Source organism: Helicoverpa zea, chromosome 11, assembly GCF_022581195.2.
Source record: "Helicoverpa zea isolate HzStark_Cry1AcR chromosome 11, ilHelZeax1.1, whole genome shotgun sequence".
Taxonomy (NCBI): domain Eukaryota; kingdom Metazoa; phylum Arthropoda; class Insecta; order Lepidoptera; family Noctuidae; genus Helicoverpa; species Helicoverpa zea.
In genome coordinates this window covers 9,068,262-9,094,729 of record NC_061462.1, presented here as the reverse complement: position 1 = coordinate 9,094,729, position 26,468 = coordinate 9,068,262, and the positions used below count along the sequence as shown (strand labels likewise).

Genomic DNA, 26,468 nt, shown 5'->3' with positions numbered 1-26,468 from the left:
GCGTGACCAAAATCACGCTCACTGAACGTATTTGATCTAGCAGAAGGTACCTGACCTACCTTAGGACATCTTGACATATTTCCTTAACATGAAGCACTTACATGGCCAGCTCTTGTGCAGTTGGCAGTGGAGAGAGCACGGCAATGGCGTCTCCAGCTTGTGATGCGCTCTAAGGTTCCACATTATATTTTAAAATGGATTTTTGTTTACCTTCGTTGACGAATTGCGAAGCTTTAATAGGATTAGGACAGAAATTAATTAAACCAATTTACATTGATGTGACTTTTTTATTCGCAAATCATATTGTTGTCGTTCGTTATGACAGTAACAGGAATCTAAATATTTTGACTTTTAACTGAGCTTTAATTAACTTTGCTTGGATTTTATTTACTTTTTTATGAGCAGCATAATGTTGTTAGGTAAATGTTCTGTTTGAAATTATTTCTTTATTTATTCCGTAACATGTCTAGATGTACAGTTTAAAACAAACGAAGTATGTAAGACAGAACTACAAATTGGGAATCGGTCGACCTTGTGATTATGTGCAGGTAAACAAAACAAGGTTGATTATTGTTTTATTTGAAACCAATACTTTCAGGTCTCTCCAAATATTAAATTTTTAATTATATTTTACGACAAAGCAAAAACAATCTCTTATACAAACTGCCATTCGCAGACGCTAGATACAGTTGTTTTCATTAAATTAATTTTCGCAGTAGCTAAAGAAAACAGCTAAAATGTATTCCGGTGAACTGGGCCAAAAGCCGTCATAACCAAATGCGCCGCTGAAAACAACTTCAGCCAATTCACGAGATCTTGCTCCGCACTAAGATTTGCATTGTAGTGCAAAATTTTAAACAAAGTCAAAATAATACTACTCCTGGTAATAGTGTTTTATTCTTAACACACAAAACGTGTGCCAGAAATACTTACCTGATTGGCTTAATATGTTGGGCAATCATGTCAAAAGATCCACCAAGATGGAATCTCAAAAATAACGGCAAAAAACATTCATACATTTACATTTTTACAAATAAATAAGACTCGAGTTTTTTTCGATGTATGACTAAAGTATAGCTACAGCACAATACAATATCTTCATTTCTTCAGTAACTATATCAAGATAAATGAGCGCGCCAAACTGTCAATTTGGCAGCCAAACGTCAACCAGACAGCCGAGAAAAAGACTGGCCAGCGATCCCTTTTCAATTACTGACGCAAACGCGCCTTTTATTGTGGCCACTGACAGCTATTCGGGCCTCGTTGAAAAGGTGTACTGCGGAAGGAAAGAAAGCTGATATGTTCGTGGGTAGCCGTTCGGAAACCTGGAACAAATTGAATAAGGAACTTACAAAATAAAATTCTTTTGGGTACTCTCACATATTTATTTGGCTAAAGGAATTCCAGTAAATTCTAGGCAGGTATATAGAATAACACAACTCCAGACTAACCGAAATTAAATTGGGTGCAGTTTCTAACTGAACGATTAAGTTGGTTATACAGTCTATCTACAGAGCCTCCGCAGTTCCAATCCGCAGCTATTCCGACCATGTTGATAGAAATGATTGAAAACTCCACACAAAACAGTTCGAATAGAATTCCACTCTCTGAACTGGATTCTATACAATCCATCAACGTACACAAACAAACCGCGAACAATTCTGTTAATCGGCATTCGCTTAAAAAACGCAACAATGTAAATATACCCGTGTTATTTCACCGTCATCGAAGTTCACTCTTATTTTCTCTTTTACAAAAGCATTCAGAACATCCCTCGCTCCTCTGCATCACAACAGTTTAACTTCATTTCCATCCCCATATAAAATAAAGGATGAACATTTTGACATAAATCTCGTTTAAAAAAGGCGGAGTCTTTGTTTGTTACAAAAAATAACTCCGGTAACTTTGTATGCGGATAACTGAATAAAATGAAACAAATGAAATAATAATTATTTACACTGGAGATGAAACGTATTTTTTCAGTATTGTGTAAGATGCGATGTTCATGACTGTTGGGAAGTTATGAGGGAACGGGATGAATAATGCAGAAGGACCAGGGAACCTCGCTTAGAGATTCCTACACAAGTGGAATGTCTCTATCTTGTACAAAAAAACATTAGAATTGATGTAGTGGATCTTCGAAACTATTCTATTCCACACTACATTATGTATAAACTACTGGTGCTGCACCTGCCATGTATGTATCATAATTTTCACACCTAAACAGTAGGTATATGAAGGAAATATAGTAACACGAAAAATAGATTTGGGTCTGCAATTTCTGACTGTGACTGTGTTTAAAATAATTAAAATTTAATCCTGCCTCACTTTGAAGTAATGTTTAGGTTATAAGTACTTTAGTATAAATTACTAGAATTTTAGCTTAGAAAAGATTATATTCTAGCAGGAATGTTATAGTTCCCGGCACGTAACTTGGCAAGAATCGTGAGATGAAAACAGGTCCTATTTTTTTCAAGCAGACATAATCGCCAATAAATGATGTCAATAACCATAGAATAATGCACAAGCAATAACAGGGACCACTTTTTTGTATAATTTAGTGCACTATGAGCGAGCTCACACTTATTAAAGGTCCCAAATCCTTGCCAAGTTATATGCCGGCTACTATACTTTCTTAGAATGAGCACCTAAACAATTACATTATTTTGAATAATACGATTATTTCTGCCTTGTTTACCTTTTCAACCTTGAAATATTTATTTTGAAAATTAAAGAAACTCGAGCGTCTACTTTCTAAATTATGAGCTCAATTTATATTTTCTTATTACATTTCTTTGAAGTATTCGTTTACCTGTAAATCAATCTCTTTGAAATTGTTAATCAAAATATAATATTTCTTTGGCGCATCACGCGATACTTTGGGAATACGTAAAAATGTACTTAATATTTCTTTCGTGGAATTTACAAATTTCGATTAGTGTTCATGTTGTGGAAAATGGCGGCTCCTGGCCGTTAGTTTCGCATGCAACGCGTTGGCAGGTAAACTCAGGTAATATAAATGTAAATTCACTAAAAGAAACGCAGTGTAAGTCCCATCGCGAATTGTGCTCCCACCTTGTATCATGTTGCTTATGGATTAGTGCAAAAACTGTAGTTATACAGAATTGAAAATGTTCCGTTATTGGCGATCATGTTTGCATAAAACGATTTCATAACCTCGCTCTAAAACTACAACCATAGGAAAATGGCGTGGACATGACACTATAAAAGCAACAATGAGAAACATAACGGACCTACAACGATTCGGAGAGTCATTTAGTTCTCTATGACTCGCAGCCATAATTTGAATTTAGAACAAAAACAAAGCTGAAAGCTATTACTGACCCGGAGCCAGTTAAAAGGTTGAATCTAATAATAGAACGCGAACGTTTTTGAGTTATTTCTACGCTCGATGGTTATGAAAGAAAAACTAAGAGTAAATTGTTCTGCATATGGCATTCTAGTCTACTTCTAATAGTTTTAACGTACACCTATAGAATTCCTTTAGTACAGTGGATTGTTTCAGAGTCAAGTAATCGTCTTTAATAGAGGTTTGATTGTTGGACAGTCAACATTTTTGACGTCACTGACTTTGTTCCGTTCTTCGTCTGTTTGCGAGGAAAAACTCATATCTAGACTTCCAAGGCGTCATTCCGACTGACGCTTGATGAGACATCTCGGCTTCTCCCTGTCTCTACTTCGCTATGGTGGGATCTGGGCCTTAATGTAAATCTGAGCACACACCTTTTGAAACAAGCACGATTATTACTTGTAATAGGGACTGCTATTCTCGGAAGTTGATCACTAATTAAATATAAACAAGTGAACCTTTTGTTTCGAAACACACGCCTGAATAAGAAAAACAGACATGTTCAAGTACTTCCTAATATTCTTGTTAATTTACAATCTGACCAAAGTTTCGTATATGTTTTGAAGCCACACAAACTTTAAATGAACATTTCGTTGAAAAATTAAACTTCGCTATGGTGGATTTTCTTCCAATGTCTTCTTTGTGACCTTGTTTGGCTTTTGTTTTAATTATTTATTAAGTTTTTGAACTTTCTGATTTAAAATGTTTAGAATTTGTAGAATTTCAGAGCTCTGGACAAGAGCCGTTAGGTATAGGATTACTTGGATCGCTGTTGTCTACCCGTCTATAGAATGTCACTATTTTCTAATCTTGCGGTCCCTTGGCGCAAAAAAAAGTTGAACCTTTAATTTGACGCAATAAAAAGGATCTGTATTTTACGTAGGCATTGTACAGTGATTATTTACTGGTGTATGTGAATCGATTAGGTACTATTTGGGTGACCTCGACAATGCATTTACTTTTACTTTAACCACTTAGTTTGTTTAATATTATTCCAAGATCATACTCATAAAATTAATCTTAGATCTGTTAAACCACGTCTCATCGTTGCAATATATTAACCTGCACACTCCGCTATCTCTTAGATTCTCATACATAATCGAATGTACATCGATAAAGCGAAACACTAAACATACAATGCAATATCAATTTGCAACGTAAACCTGGGAACATCAATTTACTTTAAACAAGATAAAGATAAACAGCTATTCAATCTTAATTTATTGTGAAAAGAATAAGTTCTCGTAACTGTGCAATACTGTGCATATTATTACTTACATAAATATGTACAAAAAGTTATGATAAAGGAATAAATAAACATTTATTTTCTGACTTTAGTCATCCCAAAAACCTAAGAAAAATACAACAAAATAACTTGATGTCTACACAAAACAAACTTCGTACACGTGAGTACGAAAAATATTTCTGAACAATAAAGTAATTAATTTTGGCTCACGTATGACAGGTATTATTAAAACGATTAATGGCCTCCATAACTCTTTTAATTATTTCACAGAATTCCTGTAAAACATTAAGGAATTTAGGTGGCATTTTCCAACACCGTTTCGTCTCATGTGGAAAGAATTTTAATGTGAGCGAACAAGAAAATTCTCAGTTGTAATTTGAAGCTCTCGACTCTTTTTATTTTTATTACTATCGCAGTAGAACTGTTTAAATTTTAATTACAAATGTTAAATGGTACCACTTTAAAAAGCCAGTATTTTTTCTTGACAAAGCACTTAAAACCAACGTTTCTGAGTTCAAAAGTTTCTAGACTAATTAATTATGTTCCGCCTCCTAGTAGATTTCATAGTATTTATTTTTAGTTTCAACATCATTTTCAACAGTGATTTTCCAAATGAATAATTTCGAATTTTCGTTCTAATCGACGGTTCATTATCCAGCTACTCCGGATGTACATATGTATAAAGAAAAACGATTTATAAACACTAAAACGTTTTATCTACAGCAATTACAAGGACAATAAAATTCAAAACCGAAGCCAACTGTGTGGTTATAAAAACATTTTATAACCTCAAGAAAATGGTCCTTTAACCCAAACCTACGAGATCACGTAAACAAAACCTTGAATACGTTAGCACTAAATAAGGCTTGCTGGTCCTAAGAGCGGGTTGGAAACAAGCCAATGCGAATAGATATAAAACATTCAAATGAATACTCGATGCAATTTAGTTGAATTTATAGATTTCCTAAGTGATTAGAGCCATCGTTAAGAGGATTAATATCATATTTTGAATAGATTGGTCCTCTTGGCACGGAGTTAAGCCTATAACTTCGAGATATTTACAACCGTCATATTTCACTACACCTCATTGAATAGTCGCATTGTTCACAGGTCAATCCCCAAATAACTTATGGGATTGAGATTCGAAAATAATATTCAGTCTTTGTGATTAATTTTCTGATTTATTTTACATCTGAAATTATCTTCATTTAAAGCACAAATAGCAGAAAATTCTTAAAATATATACCATGCGTATTTTTTTAATTTTTAGAGGTACTTTACCTATTACTAGACAAAAGAAGACATAAAGACACGTGAAAACCCCACGAGGGTATAAGTTCGTTATTCGGTCCCAATACAAAATGAAGTATTACGAGTGTAATGCATCTCATACGACAAATAATTGAAAAAGTTGAGCAAAGCTATCGGAACTCAAGTGTGTACTCGCACCCCTCTGTCCGTATTTAGGGCCATTTTATATTGCTCCGAAGACGAACGTAGGATTTGCCTATCTCACGCAATCGCGGACTGTAAGCCACTTTAAGTATTTCTCTAAATCCGACCCCGGGGAATCTGCAAAATCTTTGTCCGGATCTTTTCAATGAAATTCAATTTCGTTGTATGTTGCGCGCATTTGTTTTTTTCTCTATTATCGTTTATTTGTTTCAGATATTTACCGCCAACAGGTTTTGTTTTGTGTAGGTATTGTTGAATTTGTTCGGTAACTTTATAATAAGATGCCACTCGAGAGCCGAAGTTGTTCTGCGGTAATTAGGCGCGTTATCCACCTTTGTGGAAGATATAAGCTAAAGTAAAGTTAGTCTGTTTTGCTTCAAACAGATTGGAATTAATAATGTAGAATACGTTCATTGTGAAAAGGTGTTTTTATTCTGTTTTCAGAGTGCCTGTTGTATTTTTGTACTGTTTTGATTCAGGAAAATATTATTTTTATCTGATTATTCTCCATGAATTAAATGTAGAAAACAACGCAATAGTTTTATACAAAACAGAAGGCTTTACATATCATAAAATTCATGATATGATAGCAGAAATGAAATACCTACTATTTTGTTTACAAAGTAAATATTTAGTAACTTTAATATTTCTTTAATTACTTACTTGTTATGAAAATCAATTTACTTAATAACATACTTACAAACAGCTCATAAAGGCTTAAATAAAACTTTGCATACTTATAAGTTTTTTTTCTAGCTGTCGCTCACAACTTTCAATGGATAGCCAGCCTCATTACGATAAAGCCTTGTAAAGCACCGAAGTAAAGCGTAAAGCTAAAGTTTTATAGCCGGCCATTTTATTGTTACCCATAAACGACCAAGTCTGTGTTTCGCGGATAAACAGCCACCGTTCAAGTACCTAGTATTGCATATGTGAACAATATGTACCGCACATAGAGAACCAAAATGACGAGCGGAGATGTCATAAAGACGCCTTCTTTGGAACCCGCCCATTTTTTTTAAACCAAATCTGCAATCAATCTTTACCAAACTTTGATGGATCTCTCAAGGAACCGAACGCTTAATTATTCGCTATTTACTGATTGTTTTGGTCACTTCTACCGTACGTTATTTGAACTACAACAAAACGCATGAACAACCTGCCTTCTGGCATGTCCATTAATGTTTCCTTAATCCATGGTACCGTAAAAGTCCCTGACCGAACATTACACGATTAGTTGTGTGAATATTATAACAATTGTTGTTCTTGAAATAGTTCTAGCGGTGATTTTCACTTGTTTATCGTTTTTGTTCAAGTTTTGCGGGTGGTCATTACGTTTAGGTGTGTGTTCGGCTTTATTTTAAGCTGTTAGGTTAAATATCTTTATTGTGTCTGAGCAACTTCTTTTGGTATTAGTTCTGAATTGGTGATAAATATTTGGCCCTCTTTTATTTACTAATTTAGATTTTAAGTACAAAAGAGGTTCTGACGAGCGTCGGGATTATCCAGATCCTTATTTCAATCACAAGCCTAAAAGATTTATTTAGTTTAGTCCCTAGATTTTGTCAGTGTCTTTATAGAGTCTGATTTATTAAATAGGTACGCGGTTAGCGATAGACTCGTTCCGTTCGCTTTATCTTAGAATTTTCTAGCTTCGCAAAATCTACACTTAGCCCGAAACTCAAAAAGAACATAAGCATGATAACATGTTTAGACACGTGCCAAAAACTTTAAAAAATACCAGTAGGTATAACAACATATTTTGATCTACCCATCCTTAGGGCCTTATCATACTAGCGGATTGCGAGCGTCTTCAAAGCGGAACGGACGCGCAACGAATACGCTGCGGCTGCTCAGCGAATTCATTGCGGACGCGCAACAAATTCGTCGCGAAAAACAGTGATTTATTCGTTTGCAAAAAAACACAAAGTAGCAGCTGTCTTCCATTTGATTATTGTTTGAATCCATTTTGTTACTGAGTGTATTGTACGGCGTTAATTTGCTACAAACACGCGACGAAAACGTTGCGAATTTGCCGTACGTCCGCGACGTCTTCGCTGAGCAGCCGCAGCGTGTTCGCGTCGCATTCGCTACGCGCCCGCTCCGCTTTGAAGACGCTCGCAATCCGCTAGTAAGATAAGGCCCTTAGTAAGAACACAATCCTTCAAAACTTTCTTTAGACCCCAACACACTATAAATTACTAAACGTCCCAAAAAATATGACGTCATCATTCAGTATAAACCTTTTCCGCTGACTCACTCTGTCATTTAGCGTTGTAAGAGCATCATTATAGTTCAGTGTAGCGAGGTGGTTCGAGCTCCAGAGGTCGCCTAACTACCGACAGCCCGCACATCTCCCGACTACGAAATAGGACCCTTGTCATAACAGATACATGGCTAACATGGCCACTTAGAGTATGTTACCTGCTGGAACCACTATGACTACAAAGGTACTATTCTTAAAAAGAGTAACCATGCAGTTTCTTGCTCGTTCTTCTCTAGAGAAAGCTATTTTTGGAATGGGGGACGCAATCCTATTTATATTTTTGACATACATAACTGCTTGTTAAGGCGTAAATGAAGTAAAGGACGCAACAGAGTGACACAAGCATAAACTTGGCGGACATCATATGCCATACGAGTAAGCTTAACAGTCTGGTACTACCTTTACAAGAGAAGACGGCATGATAATAGCGAGTCCGGTTGGTTAAATGATCTTAACATGGCCACCAAGAATTAAAATGCTGTGTGCATTCGACAGCTCTGTTATACTCGTGTCAACGTTACTTCTCTTCAGGGCTGAAGGAAAATGGCAGCAAGGGGTAGGAAGGAAAAATATCTCTACTAATTTATAGCCAAAAATTTTGAAAAAATCTTTGATGAGAGATTGTTTTAGTGATGTGTTCTTGATTAAAAATCTATTTTTTTGCAAATTAATTATTCTTCTTCTTTTATACCTATACATCTTTATTTAACTAGGTAAAATTTGTATTTACTTATTCAAAGAAATTAAAAGTAAAACTAAGCGAATGGGGCGTAAAACGAGAACCCTTTTAGAAAACTATTTAAACTGTACCTTTGTCATATTGAATTTTACTGCCGAAGGTGAAACCGTATTAAATTGTTTTAACGACAGTTTGTGAACTGGTACAGTCAACGACAATCCGATATAAACGACAGTATTTTATTTTCTACAATATTTGAAAATCAGTTTTATGAAAACTCAACTGCACACGGAAAAATATGTTAGGAAATAAGCCCGGAAAAGCCTTACTTTACCCAATAAATTCAAGCACTTAACTTCGTAATTATGCAAATCACGATTAATGAACAACAAGCTATTCAAAAGCAGGTTGAATATCTCAACAAGATAGTTACAATAGTGCAAGTAATTTCATTGTGCATGCATAAATACTCTTCAATGGCTGGGGCCACTATTGTTGCGAACAATTCCCTCAGGGACGAATTTACGCTTTATAGAATTGTAACCGTAAGAGTAATTGTACACTATAAACTTTTAGTCGGCCCGTGGTTGGTTAGGAAAGGAATAGATGAAATAAAAACTTGATTGAATTTACGATTTTCTAAGAAAAGTATTTTTCCAACCACTGCACACTGGGCAAACAGTCAACCGACCGTTGAGTAGCTGGTTGTCAATTTTTTTTAATCATAATCAAAGCTTTCAGTCGTTCTTATACCGGCTAAATACCTGTTCTGCTTAACATGCGTAGTACCATTGTATTTCATATTGATTTAGGAGCCCAAAAAACTATCGGCCGACTAAAAGTTTGCAGTGTGTTTCCCTAAAGTTATGAAAAGCAGGTAAGGGAATTGCCTTTATTAATTTCAGGCCAGTACACGTCAATGGGCTGAATTTAAATAATGAGCCCCTGTATAAACTGCTAGTTTCTGGCATGTGTTTACGTAAATTACAATGGAGTCGCAACTCGGGTGGATTTTATCATATTCATGTTATATTTTAGCTTTACGTGTAGTTTTTATTTTGACTCAAGTTTAGTTTATGGAATATACCTACGAACAAAAATATATGAAGAGAAACATTTTAAATTAGATGAGATTAGACCAAATGTCGCCTAAACTATTAGCCAAACTGGTGGCTGGTAGTTCGAAAAAACAACAATGCCAATTACATAGTGTTTTATTTGTAAATATTTTTTCAGCGATAATAAATAATTCAAAATTTGTTTTCCATTATTATTCTTGACTGTACTCACTCGTTGCCAATAGCAACCAAATGAAACAACAGAATTTATATTTTCAATTTGAAAACAATAAAATAGTTGAATTATCAAAACAATGTTTCGACGTATGCGTAATGCTATTTGCATTTTTATGTTTCAGCGAGGCTGCAGTGAAAAAGAAAATGACATTACGTACACGTTAGTTCAAATAAATGTCAAATAAAACAAAATAAAGTTTAAAATATAAGCACATTTTCATGTAAATTGCCTGTCAGAAGCTATTTGAGCTTATTAGAGGGGAAGGGGTGAACCAACAAATTGTAAATTGCTTTTTATATTTAGAGCTCCTCATTTATTGGCAGCCAGTGTAAATATTGGTAGGCGTTTATACATTTATGTGCACACGAATACAGTACTCTCCTAGGAGCTAATAATGTTCAAATATTGGCCAATGGGAGCGCGCCTTGATTCGTGTTTGTGTTTTGCTTTTGAACAGCTGTTGGGTGTAAGTATTAAAACATAGGTAAACATTAGGTACACATATACACATGGGTATTAAAGTAATGGACAATAACCATGCTATGTGACAAGGTCAATGACCGCAAAGAATAATGTGGATGACCTTTTCAGAGCAAAGAGTTTTTATTCAGACGTGCGTTTGTATGTAAATGCAACCAAAGGAAAAGGGTTTTGAGTAATTGTTTGTCATACACTAGTTTCTCGACTTGTTATGATTTTTTTGCTGTACCTAAATTTGCTTATTTGTTTAGAGAGACGTTGAAATTTAAAATACATAATTTAGCACCAATTATTATTTAGCTTAATCGCAAGCCAAATAAAAAGATTAATTTTATGACACGTCATTAAAATAAATCATTAACAAAGACTCGATACAGCAATTTATATCACAAAACAGATGCAATCAAAATAGAGCTGGCCATTAACAACCTAAGTAAATTCTCTTTGAAATCATAACGTATTATAACAATAACTTTGCCTTCAAGTAAATTGCTAAACGGTTTATTTAAAGTCTAGATCGTTCAAGAGGCTGCAAAATTAATATAGGGGCATTAAACCCTCCCTGAATAATATGCAGAGTGGTTGGAACCTCAATATAATTGAATAAAGGTCCTACTTATAATTAAATATTAATTTGCAAGAAAACTTATAATTGTAATACAATTTTAAACAGTGTGTAGAACATTTACATACTTAATTTAAAGTCTTCATTCTGATAATTAAAGCGTAATTAAGCTTTATTTTCCAAAACCTAAGCAATGAAAAAAAAATAACTTTAAAATAGTTTTTCTTAACAATGACAAAAAACTTAAGGGTGATGAACTGAGTTTGAGACAAGTTTAAAAGATGTAATTTCAACAAAATCTTTAGCTCAAACTAGAAACTTAAAACCTAAAATACAAAGAAAACTTAAAACCAACTACGAAAAATAATGCTTAAACTTAACAGCCACACATAACCAACAAGAGCCATTCAACAAAAACTAATAACAAGATAGTACTGAAACTTCAACACGTTACGGTCAGGGGAGACTAATAAATACTAAGTATGCAATTCCGGGGAAATCCGGATTTCGTATTCTCTGGAATTCCGTACAAAGGTGGTTGATGGGCGGCAAATGCGCGCATTAGAGATGTTAGGCGCACAGTGGGCGAATTAGCGGTCACGCGAGACACCAGGCTGCGACAAAAGCTATGTATAATAGTCTTCATGTAAAGAATTGGACTTGATAGAAGCCATTGTGGGTAGAAAATGGATGAAACTTGGTGTTGTAAGAAAACGATAATCGTCGTTTTGTATTATTTTTTTACTCTTTAGATAACATTTGAGTAAGAAAATGTAAACTATTGTTTCTTCTGAAAGCGTGAGTATAATATAATTTTTGAATCATATTTTCTTGATAGTCCTCCAAAGACCTCCAAAGAGTTAAATAATAACCAGCAACAAAACACCTACAAGTTTGTCTCTAATTTGTGCACAAATATGTAAAGACAGCTTGCAATGGGTAGGCAGTAATGCGCCTACAAGCAAGCTAACGAGCAGAACAAATGCTGCTAATGAAGCGCTCCGGAAGGACTGCAGGTGAGTACGTGTGTTCATGCTATAAAATGTACGTAAGTACGTCACTATCAATAAATATAGTAACTAACGGTCACTGCGGATACCTATAAATATCAATTTAATGCTAGAAAGACCCAAAGGATAATTTTAATAAGCGGTATTTTTTTTTATTTTAAGTATCTTGTGGATAAGTAAATCGATCACAGCGCGATCGATCACAAAGTTAAGCAATACTTGATGCAGTCGGTCTGTGAATGTGTGACCGTCTCATCATGACGAGTGTCGTTTTCCACTCTACAAATGCAAAGAAGTCGCCGAATGACATCTAATTTTCCTAGATTTTTTTCAACTAATAAACCCCATCGGGTTTATTACAACTTGTTATAACATAAAAACAACGATGTTAACTTTATAAATAATATGTAAACATATCACAAAATTTGCAACTGAATAAATAAGTTATGCATCTCTCGAATGTTTTACTAAAACCGTATGGGAGCCGACGTTTAACTTTTGCACAGTTTTACAAAACGAAAGTCCAAACTGTTTTGACCAGTCGCGCAATGAAAGCTAGAATTACGAAAATGCAAAGCCGCTTCAAAGTCGGTTTTAATTTTAAAGTTCAAAGTTGTAGTATGTACACACGAAAATATTTCATAAACTAGAAATTATTTCATACTAACATATTTTTCATTAAAACCCTTTTAAGGTTTCGAAACAAAATTAAATTGTATTCATAGGTTAAAAAGTAATGTTGTGTTTTTTTCAAAACGGTACGAAATAAAAATGGCATGATCTAGAATTATAGAATTTGAAGCTTTTCTTTAATGCCGTGCAGAAGTTGAAAATTGAGAGCATTTTATACTGAACTAAATCCTTATCGAACCATAATGGCAGCTAAATAATACAAAACAACATCTTTTATCTAGAATCTTAGACAATGCGAGCGAGGGAAGTTCAGTAGGAAATGTAGGGTGGCCATTTTATAAGAATAATAGTAAACTGGTCTTCATATTTTACATATTTAAAAAAGCATGATTACGTTGAATAATATTATTTTTCTCTGAGATTAGAATTTGTATAAATGCATGTTAATTGCAGAGTTTTTTTATCATAACCGTAAATATCATAAAAGGCCAATAGGTTTCCAGGTTGTGAGCACATATCTAACATAATTTAATCATAACCTTTGAACGGTAACTTATCCCATGAACGAATGCATATATTTTTTAGAACCAACTTCAAAATGATTCAGTAACATCAATTTCATACAACATAGGTACTAATATCCCGGCATGACGTCACAACATGGGTTCCCCACCGACGTCGTTACCACACTGCAGCCGTGAGATAATGGAATGAAACTACTTAGCCCCTCATGCTCTTTCAAATTTCCTCCGCTACGGAGTTTATGTCTTAACATGTGTGCAAGCGGCCGTTTCACCGGGAAATGTACTGATCCCTTTATTACCTGTTCATCTCCTTTGAAGTTCTTTACAAAGAACCTGCAGTGTAACGTTTTATTTACTTGAGGGTATTTTTAGTTTTCTGCTTCTTGGAGCAGAAGGTTTTCTGTGTTAGGTGAGTGAATGAGTGAATTCGAGTGTGTGCAAAATATGGTCGAAAGTTAATCTTGGTTTTCAAATTCACAACAACTTAAGCTATTTAAGCGGCATTTATGTAATGGTGTGTAACAGTTTAAGTATCTATAAACATAGCATAATTCATAATTTAAGACTATCAATATGCTCAGTAAACAAACTTGTGGTGAAAGGATCTTGAGTTCTAGGCGCATCATTTAAAATTATTTTATCCTGAGTAAACAAATTTTGAAATTGAACCATTAAAACATCAACGTTACAATATTATTCATAGCAGTGTTAACTTTTCAGATTCCTTGACTACCGTACAATAGTAAGTTCCGCCGGTCAATCAAGCCAGCTGCTCTCTAGGGCTATATATTATTCAGTCAGGTAGTTGTTACGTCCTCAAGTAAAGAGCTCAAACACTCATGTTATTGTGACCTACTTACTCACCCCTTTTAGTACTGGAAACCGAAACTATATTAACATTGTCTTCTTGTTTTTCTTAACTTTCGTGGCTCCTTCAGAGTGACTTCTAAAGGAGCATTTTATTCTCAAGTATATTGAAGCGTAAAAATTGTAGCGTATTTCTACTTCTTCTGGCCTTAGATTTAAAAATAGCTGATAATTGAAGTTGCCCAACTCAACAAGGAGAAAATTCATAAAGTCTTCAAACCCCTTAATTACTTTACAAATCTGGCACCATACTCAAAAGCCGGAGAAATGATAAGCAGAATATTGCTGGCATTGTCCTGCCGCATTGACTATGCGGCTCCCCCACCGTGGCCGACGTACAAAAGACTGCCAAACATAATTCTGCCTCAATTAAAATACGCCCGCATTACCCTCTCGCTTCTAGGGTTAGCAAATAATAAAAAGAAAAAAATACTTTGAAGTCAAATGATAAGACGGATGTCAGGAATGTTCAGTAGGTGTCAATAAAGCCTGATTGGGTTTTATCAAAATTTTGAATTAAGGAAATCTGCGTTCGAAACTCGAAGATAAGTTTTTTGGCAAGTGAACAACAAGATAACTTCAAAATGTATGAGTAACAATGAAGATTTTGACTTATCTTTGCTGAGTTGAAAAATTTCGTTTACCAAGTTACAAGTGGCAGCCCTACCTTCACCGACGCAATTTAATGACAGGCAGTTTTATAAGCAAGCATAATTTTAGGTCGTCTGTTCAGGCCTTAAAGTCGCGAAATCTACGTAATAAAATCCATAATGCCGTGACATCAAACAAATCGTGGCCTCACCTAATCTTACGACCACTTTAAGTCGTCTGAAAATTTCATTCTGGCAGTGGCACTAAAATATAGACATTTTTATGCATCGTAAGTTAAACGATTCTTTTTTATTCTTCTTCATATGTAAGTAAATGTCGACGAGAAAATTCAAAAGGTACAAACTGGCAACAGAAAATTCAGTTCTCAATTTTATAAAGAGCACGTGCAAAGGCATGAATATGTATTTTGTATATTTCCCGAAACAGAAATAAACGTACCCAAAATAAAGAGAAAGATATTTGAGGAGGAGTTCTACCTAACGTAAATTTTGTGACCAAAGAAAATAAAATAACATTTCATTTACCAAGACCGCACCATAAACTCATAAAATAATAATTTATTAAAACGGTCAACTCAAAACGGCGTGAGCTTTGTCGGGATCGTAAACCTACAGTAACCACAACTGTCACGTTCAAAAAGCATTTTCGCCGTCGAAAATAGAAATTAACTCGACGGTCATTCACATAAAGCGGGGCACGTATTCTGGAATCAATACGCGCCGCTGAGGCTCATCGTGATTCCCCATTATTGGACACATTCTTGGGAATATTGTCACGTTGTCGACGCCGTACTGGCAAATGGCCTATTCCGTGCATTCCCTTGAGCGAGCGCGGACAACATTATCAGCGTTTGTTACAGCTTTTGCGCGATAGAGCTGAAGTTTAGGCGTCAAGGGCTCCATTCTCCAAACCGCTTAATACTTACAAGAACGAAAGACGTATTAGACGCTGCTCTGCGCTCCTTTTGTTTAACTTGCTACGGAGCAATGAAATGAAATAGCTTCATTTCGTATCGCCCGCCTGACTGTTATGTCAGCTGGGGTTTGTTTATCTACCACATTCAGAATATAACATTTCAAATCGATTTTAGTTTTCACTTTGGATGCTCTTAGCTCTTAGAACAACACCCTCGAGACGAGTTCATCTTTCAAATGTATTTTAGAAGCGCATTGAAATTGATGGTGCTGTGAAAACAAGAAAATTTTCGTGCAATATGCCTAATTGGTTTCTGCGGCTCGAACTCGTTTTTGATGGATTAAATTTTGATAAAGTTCTAAAATAATTATTTCTTTTGCTATCGGCTTCGGTTCTAAACTTCGCAAAATACACTCAAGAAAAACAACGTGATGCTTTGCCAACGAGATCGCTCCTTGCTACAAATTGCAATTAAACAAAGAAAGAGTATGAACTTTAATGTTCAGTTGATTTAATATTCAATTACATTAAATACACACGGCACAGGCAACCCGTCGCTGCTCGTAGGCACTTCGCAAGAAATAATTTATGACTGGCCTTTTCTAAGGTTTCTCAGAAGAACCGCGCAGAGTGTTGGTATTACAAAGTTAAGTACTAGTAATGTACAAAGTTTTCTCTAATATATAACTGTTATATGTTTCACTAATATTGATATAGAAGTCTTATAGTAATCCTGTTAACATTTAGTTCTAAAATCCAATTTGTTATTAAAGTTGTTTTTAATAAAAGGTCATTGTATATAAAAGAAGATTCATGTGCTTTGAGCGCTTTACTAACGCATTTTAATAATTCAATATTTTCAGAACTTTGATAAAGTAAATCATTTCTAAAAGTAACAGAAAATATTGAATACCTCAAGATGTGTACTTTTATTAAATTAACCTATGCCTTTGCTATTATTGTTAAAAAATACATACGTAATATAAGATTGATTTCAGAAACTTTACTTGTTGGCATTTATACAAAGAATTATCTGCAGTCAACCAAATAGTTTCAATTCACGTATTACCTAACTAAAACCCAGTTTGAATCCCCACTAGGACAGTACCTCCAGGATCCCATTGGTGATATTCCTCTGGAGCACATTGGCACACGTTGTGACAACCACGCGAAGAACACTGAGCAAATACCGCTACGTAACTGATAGGGTTGACAAACTATGTCTAAGGAGATATCAAATACTGGGGGATAAAGCGAGAATTTGGAGGAGATTTTGGTTTAAAGACTGTTAAAATATTGGAGGGAAGTTATAACTAAGTAAACTGTAAAGTTTGATTTTGAAAACTTTTAAAATCGCTATTATTATTCAGTTATGGACTACTGATAAAAGTTTCGACTAAAAACTCTTGAGGATTTTGTACAGAACATTATGTACCTACAGTCGTGGACAATTTATTATTATTTATATTTATGACAATTTATTCAACCTCGATGGCGCAATGGTCATCATGCCGGACCGCCGAACTTGAGGTCCCGGGTTCGATCCCCGGTTCGGTCGACATTTGTGTGATGAGCATGCTTGTTGGCCGTGGTCTGGGTGTTATGATATGTATTTATAAATATGTATATATGTAGCTATATGTAGTTTATCAGTTGTGTTAGCACCCATAACACAAGTTAATAAATAACTTACCATGGGGCTAACCGACCGTGTGTGAAGAGGTGTCCCGACATTATTACATTATATGTATTGGTAAGTAACTTAACACTGTATTTACTCACTGACTCTACCTTATTATTGAAAAGAAAATCAAGAGAAGAGAGAGAAAGAGAATCAAAATATGAAGAAAATCAACAACAAGAGCCACCTTTTTTTAAAAAACGTCATAGTTGCCATAGCGACAATAACATTGAGTTTAATTAAAAAGAAAACGATAGCCTATATATAGTGCTTTTATACATAATAATTTTGTGCTCTACCTATATCTTGTCCTCGTCATTTGTTCTCCATGATCTTGTCGCATTACTATAGGCTTGTTGAATTATTAGTGAACTGGTTAAGGTACTGTGTAGTAAACACACGAGGGACTGTGGACCAGATTAGGCATTGTTCTGCGGGAATACTGCGAGCACAGGGATTTGGTTGCACAACTACCGATAAATTGATATTGTGGCGTACAATCCATTTACTTATATATTGTATTGTGAAAATTCACGCAGGTGATTCATTTATGTTCGAAGTTGGGAAAAAGGAGAGTTTATATTATACGTTTTTTGCATTGGATAATTGTATTAAGATATGCTACTTACATGCCATGGCTAACTGAATTAATAAATAGGTAGATACTTAACTTCGCTCAAGACCATTTATTTTCCACCTCCAAGCTACATAATTGTAACTGTTTTTGACTTCATATATATTTTTAATGTAACATTATTAGGTATGTTGATTCCCCATGCTACATAACCTGTTTTGTTTTAATTACATTATTCACAAAATACAAAAAGAAACGTACATTTCTGGCAACCCTATTAAAGAAGCGCGGTCGAGCCAAACTGTAAGTAAGTATATTTGCTCTGATCTTAGCCACTTGCGCCACGATAGCTTCGTACTAACAATGATGCCGTGACATTGCTGTAATGCTATCAAACTGATTTTTATGATGGCATTTTAGAAGTTCTGAATATTTGTGTAAGTATATTTTATTGAGTGTCGGTTATTAGATGTTTATAATAAATTGGTCATGATACGGTGAACATTACATTTATGTATCATAAACTTTGAACATCAATGGTGATTGAATGACGTTATCGAACCAGCATATTGGTATCCAGTAAGTTCAGCAACAACGCTTAGGTACGTAGGTTTTATTTCAAAGTAGACATAAATTCTGAAATCCATCATACTTGGTAACTATCAAGCATGTTAGCTTTGTTAGCTTTTTTAGAAAATGTTGAGTTCAATCAAAGTTTTTAGTCGGTCTGATACCAAACTCTTAGTGGTGCTGAAATTCCTTTTTTATGTGAGGTAATGTCTGATACCAAACCAATATCTAATATCTATCGGCCGACTAAATGTTTGTAGTGTGAACGCTCTTACTGTTTCTCACAAGTTTGTCCAAAATGTAGGCGAAGGTAACAAATCTTAGCCCGTCACGTCTTCACGTATAAAATGTAATTAAATTCAAGTGTTCGTTTGAAGTTCCCCTCGAGACTATAACGCGGAAACACGCTTTGTGCTGTGAACTCAAGACAAGGCTCACGTTAGGATGCTTCACATGACACGCACGTGTATACTTATAAACGTTTTTGTACATTCTTGTATGAAGAAATACCTATGTCTTTTAAAGATATTTTTGACAGTATTGAAGAAATATATTACAGACAGGGGCATGTTGTTTCATTTCAAAGTCATGCGGCGAATCTGTCAGTCTATTTGCGATAAACTATAAAACTACTACACGGATTTTCATTGCGGTTTTAAACGATAGGGCTTCAAAAATGTTTGATACCTACCTAAGGTAAGTATTCAAGTATGTATATAATTTATACTCGAATTGAGCTGGGATAAGTCGCTAGATTTATTCACAAAATTAATTTCATTTCAACATTTAGAATGTGCTATTCTGTATACAATTATGACGTCAATCCAAGGCTATAAGATTTTAAAAGGTCAATGAAAGATCAGGGGCTTATTAATAATGCATAAGTTGTTTCATACTGCCTATTTACCATCTTCAATTAGTACTGTGAAAATCAGTAGGCGTTAATTCCTATATCCCGTAGGCTTTAACGACCAGCTGTCTTAAGCAAGAATATGGCCCACTCACTTGTGTTAAATTTTAATTTCATTTGAATTTGAATTATTATAACTAGAATTAAATAAATTCTTGCATTTATTTGATGTAATCATGTTAAGGAAGCACAATCTAATTGAATTCATTCAAGCCAACTCTTCTAGAGTCGACTTGTTGTTACATAGGCATCTTCTGATAAAACAGTGCAATTTTTAAATAAGCATTGTTGAGTTTTATTCGCTTGTATTCAACCCCTTCTCTTTTATCTATATATTTTAAATAAACCTAAATTTATTTTGACTAAGCCTTTTGAGCCTTTAGGTACAGTATTAAAATTATCTTAGCTATAAGTCTAACAATTCTGTCAATCCAAAATTAATTAAATACGAAAATAACTTCAACGCTAACCCAATTTGAGCTGACGAAGCATAACTAATCGGTATTAACTCGATTTAATTTTAGCACATCACTCGTAAGCATTCATCTTGATAAATAATTCAAAGCTATATTAAACATAATTTAATTAAAACAAGCATTTATTATTTAACGACTTCAATTATGAAGAAAATAAACAGAATTTCAAATCTATTTATAAGAAATTAATCCTTATATCGCTTGGTCACACCATCACGCGTAAATAGCTGGACAAGATTAAGCTGAAAATTTGAGGGATTTTGATGGGAGGTAGCTTAGTTCCCAGGAGCAGGACATAGAACAGTTTTTGTCACCATTGGACTACGGGACCAGTTATCTCGGGACGCGGGAGAAACCGCGGGCGGAAGCTGGTCATTTATAAATATCCAAGTTGACGTACAAACAAAACTATTATTTCGTTTTGAAGACTAATTTAATGTGCGCTACATACGGTTTTATTCTATGAAACATTTAGTTCCAATGAGACACTGTTGGCTTCAGAGAATAATTTCGTTTCACCCGCTAACGAAATATTCCTTTTGAGTTCTCTAACTAGCCTAATATAGCCTTTGAGCTACGTGAGGTACACTGCGGTACACAATCCTTTATTATCACATACTATGTACAGTGATGCACAAAACATCTTGTTTGTAATAATACACTGTTGTCTTCATATACACACAATAAGTGGCTTACTGGCTTCTTTCAAATTAAAATAATAACTGGTTACAAGACCTTGCTGTGATTCTTAATTAAATTAACTCGGTTTTCAAGAAAGTTGTTTCATTTTGTTTTGCTTTCTTTGTTTCTGAACCCTCAAGGTTTAGGTTTATTTTTGATTTGTTTACAACCTATTAACCATATTTTATTTTCAATGTATAGATAGTTCCGACTTCGAGTAGGAGTATGGGTGTAAACCGCTGCGAAATGAGAAAGACCTAAGCAATATAATAAGCAAAAGTATATATATCTTCTTACTCAGGTAGAGACACAATATTCAAAGAAAAAAGTTAGTAACAAAATATCTACCCGTAACTCCATTCTGAAATCCTATACAAAACTCGTGCAAACTTTGACCGAGCATTCCCGTCTTGCAAGTAAACAGTTGGCCACTCAATAAATCAGATCAGCAAGTATTAGAAACTTGCTTTACTCTAAAATCACCGATAGCAGCACAAAGCAACTATTTCGGAGTCCGGGAATGGAGTGGTCCGGGAATCGGGAATCTCGGAGCCCGGGCTCCGGTCTTTACGTCCGAAACAGGCGATTGTTTTGCCTTTCAAATTATTGTTCAGTAAGTGCTCCTATTTGAAAGTGAAGCTTTCATTTAAATTAAGTTGGTAAATTGCACATTTTTAATACAGCATTTGGCGGTTAGTTACCTGAACGGTTTATGTGGTTCAACCGTTCGTGCGCTACACATACATAGTCTAGTACCAAGTAGGTGATCTTTTTTTTAAACTAAATTTTATTTTTCAATCCATAATATAACCTAACCTAACCTAACAATTATTAAACTAAATGTTAATAAAATTCTTTGGCACTGGCAAGCTTACTTTTCAGATATTTACTTTCCAAAACATATTTTTTATCATTATACTCTCAGAATATATCACCCAACATATAAAACTTGACTCTTTTTGATGTCATTCCCATTTCATCACGAAACAAAAGGCTGGCGTTTCGCTCGTAAAATGCATTTTTACATCGTAATAACAAAATGGTTTGCTCGGTCCATGTCCCGCGTTTCCGGAACGCGGGACTGGCGGGGAACCCCTGACGTTTCCCGGGACGCATGGCGTGCGAATGACATGGACAGATTTCTGCGATACACGATTTTTGTACATTGATACTAAACTTATGTATGATTTGTGCAACTTGTATTTGTCTTCTCTTTTTCATGTGTAGGAATGTATTAATATAAAGTGCACATATTGTTAGCAACTAATAAAATATCGTATTACACCATAAGAACTAAGTATTATAATTATGTACAAAAAAACTGGCGACAACGAAAAACTGCCGTAAAAAGTTTCAGGACGGCATGGGGCTATTTATCTTCTTTAAAACAACACCTAATAAATACCTGTCAAGGACGACATAATTTGTAAAGTCCTACAATTTAGTTACAAGTAGAAAGTAAGTAATTACTTTTTGTTATACACCTAATAAGTGTGGCTTCACCACAAGAATTTTTTGACGTAAAGCCTCTTTATAAAATCGAGATATGTTTTACATTACAAATATCCTCTATATTATTTATTCTGAATCCCATTACGTTTGGACTTCTCAAAAAATCCCTAAATCATAAATACCCATACAGAAAGGTTTGACCTTCGTAATTCAAATAAAACGCGTTGGTAATGCCATAATGAAAACTAGGGAAGGGTTTCACGGTCACCGCGCATATTCCGAGGGCTATTTCCTTACCCTTTGGGCTTACATCTAGAACGACTTCTTTATTATTGCCTTTACCACCATACTTCCTTACTTACTTTCCTTCGTATGACTTCATCTGAATGTTATTTGAGATGGTGAATATAGTTGTTTTTGGGGCTTTCAAAATACAAATGATATGGCTCATGCTTTGCTGGCATATAGATGCTTGGAGAACAATGATAGGATCACTTGTCATATTGCTTGTGCTATTTTTACATATAAAATACATTATTATGTAACAGCTAAGTAAATAGAAATAGTGTTTATTACAATCTGAAAATAGTTCGATTAGTTATTTATCCTGAACTGTGGAGTATGATCACATAAAAATTAATTTGCAAAGCGTAACCAACATACAGAAAGTTCAAAAATATTACCGAATCACAATTTTATAATGGTAAGATGGAAATGTCTTGAGCGCACAAAGCGGGCGGCCAGCGCCGAAGGGGCGCAGCCTATTCAAATCCTGGCGGGTCCGCCATATGCTTCCGCAGCCCCGGACACTTCTGCAGACATCTGCGGCCATCCGCAAACCCAATTTAATGCCTCACGAAATCTTCACAAAATAAATGGAAAGAGTATCCTTCTCACAATGCTCAAATGTAGGCACTGTAGGCACTCGTAAAATGGACGGCGAAATTATGTTTACGCAACAAATGTCAACTTTATATTCGAAATGTCTTCTTCACATTAAAATGTTGCGTTTGAAAGAATGGAAGAAAATATCGCTTATTTAAAAGCTTTACATTGTTGTTGAGGTAGATCGTATAAAATAATATTACTTGAGATAAGCTGGTTACTTATACCAGCAAAGCAAACCTCTTGTTAAAATCTTCTATCAATGAAGTAAAAGGTGGAGTATGTAGTAAAGAATTTCTACTTTTTAATGAACAGTTTTGTAGCCATATTACTAGATATTGCAACAAGCAAAAATATTTGCAATCACTGCGCAGTACAAGCTATCTTCAACATTTCCTAAGAATTCTTTTCCAAGTTATAAATAAGAAATGTTCCACATAATTGACTTCAAATATATTCAGAGAATCTCAATTTAATCTTAAAGAAATCCGTAAAAAACAGTCAGTAAGAAGTATTAAATGAAATTTCTGAAGCGTATCATGCAAGGCGACCTGACTGAGCTCCAACAAATCCATTTCACGAGGATTTCCGCGCGGAGACGGCTCTCAACAGAGTTTATGTACGCGAAAAATTTAATTTAAAGAATAACTCCGACTGCGTTTGTTTCCTTATACATTATTCTTTGACTAAACCAACTTGAAGAATGTGAACGGTTCTATTGATGAACTTGAACGTTCAGCCCTAACAGCGGCTTTGGAACAATTCGGAAAGCGGCTGCTACGGCTAAAACTTTTGTAGCCGAGTTTGTAATTGTTTAGCTTCGATGTAATACGAGAACCTTCACATAAATAGTGCGCACAAAGTAAACGTATTAGATTAATAAGCGGAGAATACATTCCGGGAATTAGATAGCACATTGTTCTCAGGCTCCCCCTAACGTTGTTGGAGTAGGGTATCGTTCGAAATGTGAAACGTCACCCTCATTAATATGATAACAACGTGATAGGTAACACGCCCCTAACGTACCCAAGACGTAACACAATAAGGGTATTTTCCACGCGAGATGCCTGCGAATTCTTCATTTGTCCCCAATACCCTGGACTAAATTGATAACTGTACTCCAACGTAACTAGCAATGAAGGGAAATTGGATTAAGGCCTTAACAGACCTAGGCCTTCGAAAGGACCTTTTTATTTTTCGAAACCCAAGTACTGGCGATTTCAATGAGACTTAATAAATGATTCTCAATAAAATAAATGAGAAAACCTAGTGTACCTTTTAAGATTCAGTTAAACGTGTCTTAGATTTTTTCAATATAAATAAATTGTGAGTTCTTTCGTAAGTTTCCAGAGGTTTGCAGTATCTTTGCAGAATTTCTATTAATTTCGAAAGTTACAGCAAAGATAACCAGCATCTCAGTTGGCCTACCGCAAACTTTACTTGATTGAATTGGCCCCCACTTCGCCCCACCTCCTATTGAATCAACTCTTTTCGAAACGGACCGCAAGAAAAGTTTTTGTGTTTTAAAATAATAATTAGGGTTCTTTTGTTTATTGTATTTTTAATGAAAATCGGATGAATACACCTCTGATTGAAACAGCTATTGTAAAATCGTATACTTTACGGGGAAAATTGCTAACAATTCAAAGCTGGAGTTATGTTGATCGTCTAACAAGCCCAGTCAGTTTTATTAAGCTTAACATCGAATTTCAAAGCATATTACTCGTATTTTATATTTATGTTTTACGCCCCAACGCGTATATCCCTACCCTACGTATTTCAATTCCGCTCCATAACTTCAGTACATTTCAAATTCAAGCCCGTAACACATTTCTATGTAAATACAATTACTTTTTTGACGCACAGAGAGCACGTTATAAACACGGTGACCGAGTATTTTCACACCGCGCCATCGCCATTTTTCTTTCTTCATAATACTTAGGATGATTTATTTTTCGTCCAGGAATTTATTATTCTCATTACAGTACCAAATTCTGTTGGAGCACGTGACGCCCGAGACGTGGCCTCACCGGCGGGAAATTAATTTTCAGCATTTTTTAGATAACGCCCAAGAAGTGTAAACAATTAATGAAATATAATTTGAATAATTGTTTGAATTATATATTGGTTTATTGTTTGACATTCTATTGTAGTGTGGTGCCGGACTGGTTTTGAGAGGAGGAACATATTAGCAACGTAAGCATTACTTATAACAGTTTGTAAACTCTGTGCACTCTAAATAGCTGTAAACTATTTTTTAAGCGATCTTCTGAGAGGATAATACAGTCTGACGCACAAGCATGCATTTGCCAAGCGATTCAAAACACGTCATAATTTTAAACGTAATTTCCAAAACTATAACAACACACCTTTCCAATTATTACTGGGACTTTATAATCCAACAAAACGGTTGCTTACATTAGGATAGTAGCAGCACCAGCTTCCCACTCAAAGCCGAGCCACTGAGTAAACACAGATGAATAAACTGGTAAAATGTGTTAGCTTTGAAACTACGTTATTTTCTGTGAAAAGGACGAGATGAATCCGGACGAGAGCTGATGTGTGTACAGTCCGTGGTATTGACTCACTGTCTGTTGCATGGGGATATGCTAGACTAGAATACGGATATTCATTTTAAACACATAAATGCGAAGAATTGTATAAAACGGCTATCTATAATGGAAAATCTAAAAGTTGAGAGGTCGACACAAGTGGGACAAAACTAATTTACACTGTAATAAATATTGTCCAAGTACTTTTTGGTTTTGCTATTTTTATATATCAATGACTATGTTTACATTATAACAACTAAAATTATGCCAAGATCAGAATGATGTTGCAAAGCTGGCAAAAAATATTCTACTGGTTTGTCTTTTAAACTCTTTGAAATTCCTAACCTGTGTTGTAACATTCTCCATGCAGTAAAATATACTCCTGACGTCTGTCGCCACTACATATTTATACCGGAGCTCTGGCTGCACAAACTTTAATGAAACACCACAGCTTATAATAAAACGTTGTTTTTATTCCACAGACATGCAATAACGCGCAAAACTTTTCAAAATGAATAGAAACAGCTGCGGAACGGCGCAGTAAGATGAGTACTCAAGTACGGCGCACGTTTGCAAAATGTAATTTAAAAATAGCTCATGCTACTGTGTACGTATACCGGCAAATTGTGAATTATTTGAATTGTTTTTAATGTTTATACTAGCTGTTGCCCGCAACTTCGTCTGCGTGGGCAATATAGAATCGTCAAAATACTACTTATCCCGTAGGTGCATTCTTTCACGTGACAGTATAATTAGGATTAGCACTTCG

At 35.0% G+C, this 26,468-nt stretch overlaps 1 long non-coding RNA gene across 1 annotated transcript; it reads right to left on the bottom strand.

The window, feature by feature from the left end:
* Positions 1 to 273: 273 nt before the first annotated feature.
* Positions 274 to 26,224, bottom strand: LOC124634532. The gene is made up of 2 exons (XR_006984880.1): positions 26,045 to 26,224; positions 274 to 1,325 (listed from the first exon to the last, which is right to left on the bottom strand). It is a non-coding gene; the product is annotated as an uncharacterized LOC124634532 (long non-coding RNA).
* Positions 26,225 to 26,468: the final 244 nt, after the last annotated feature.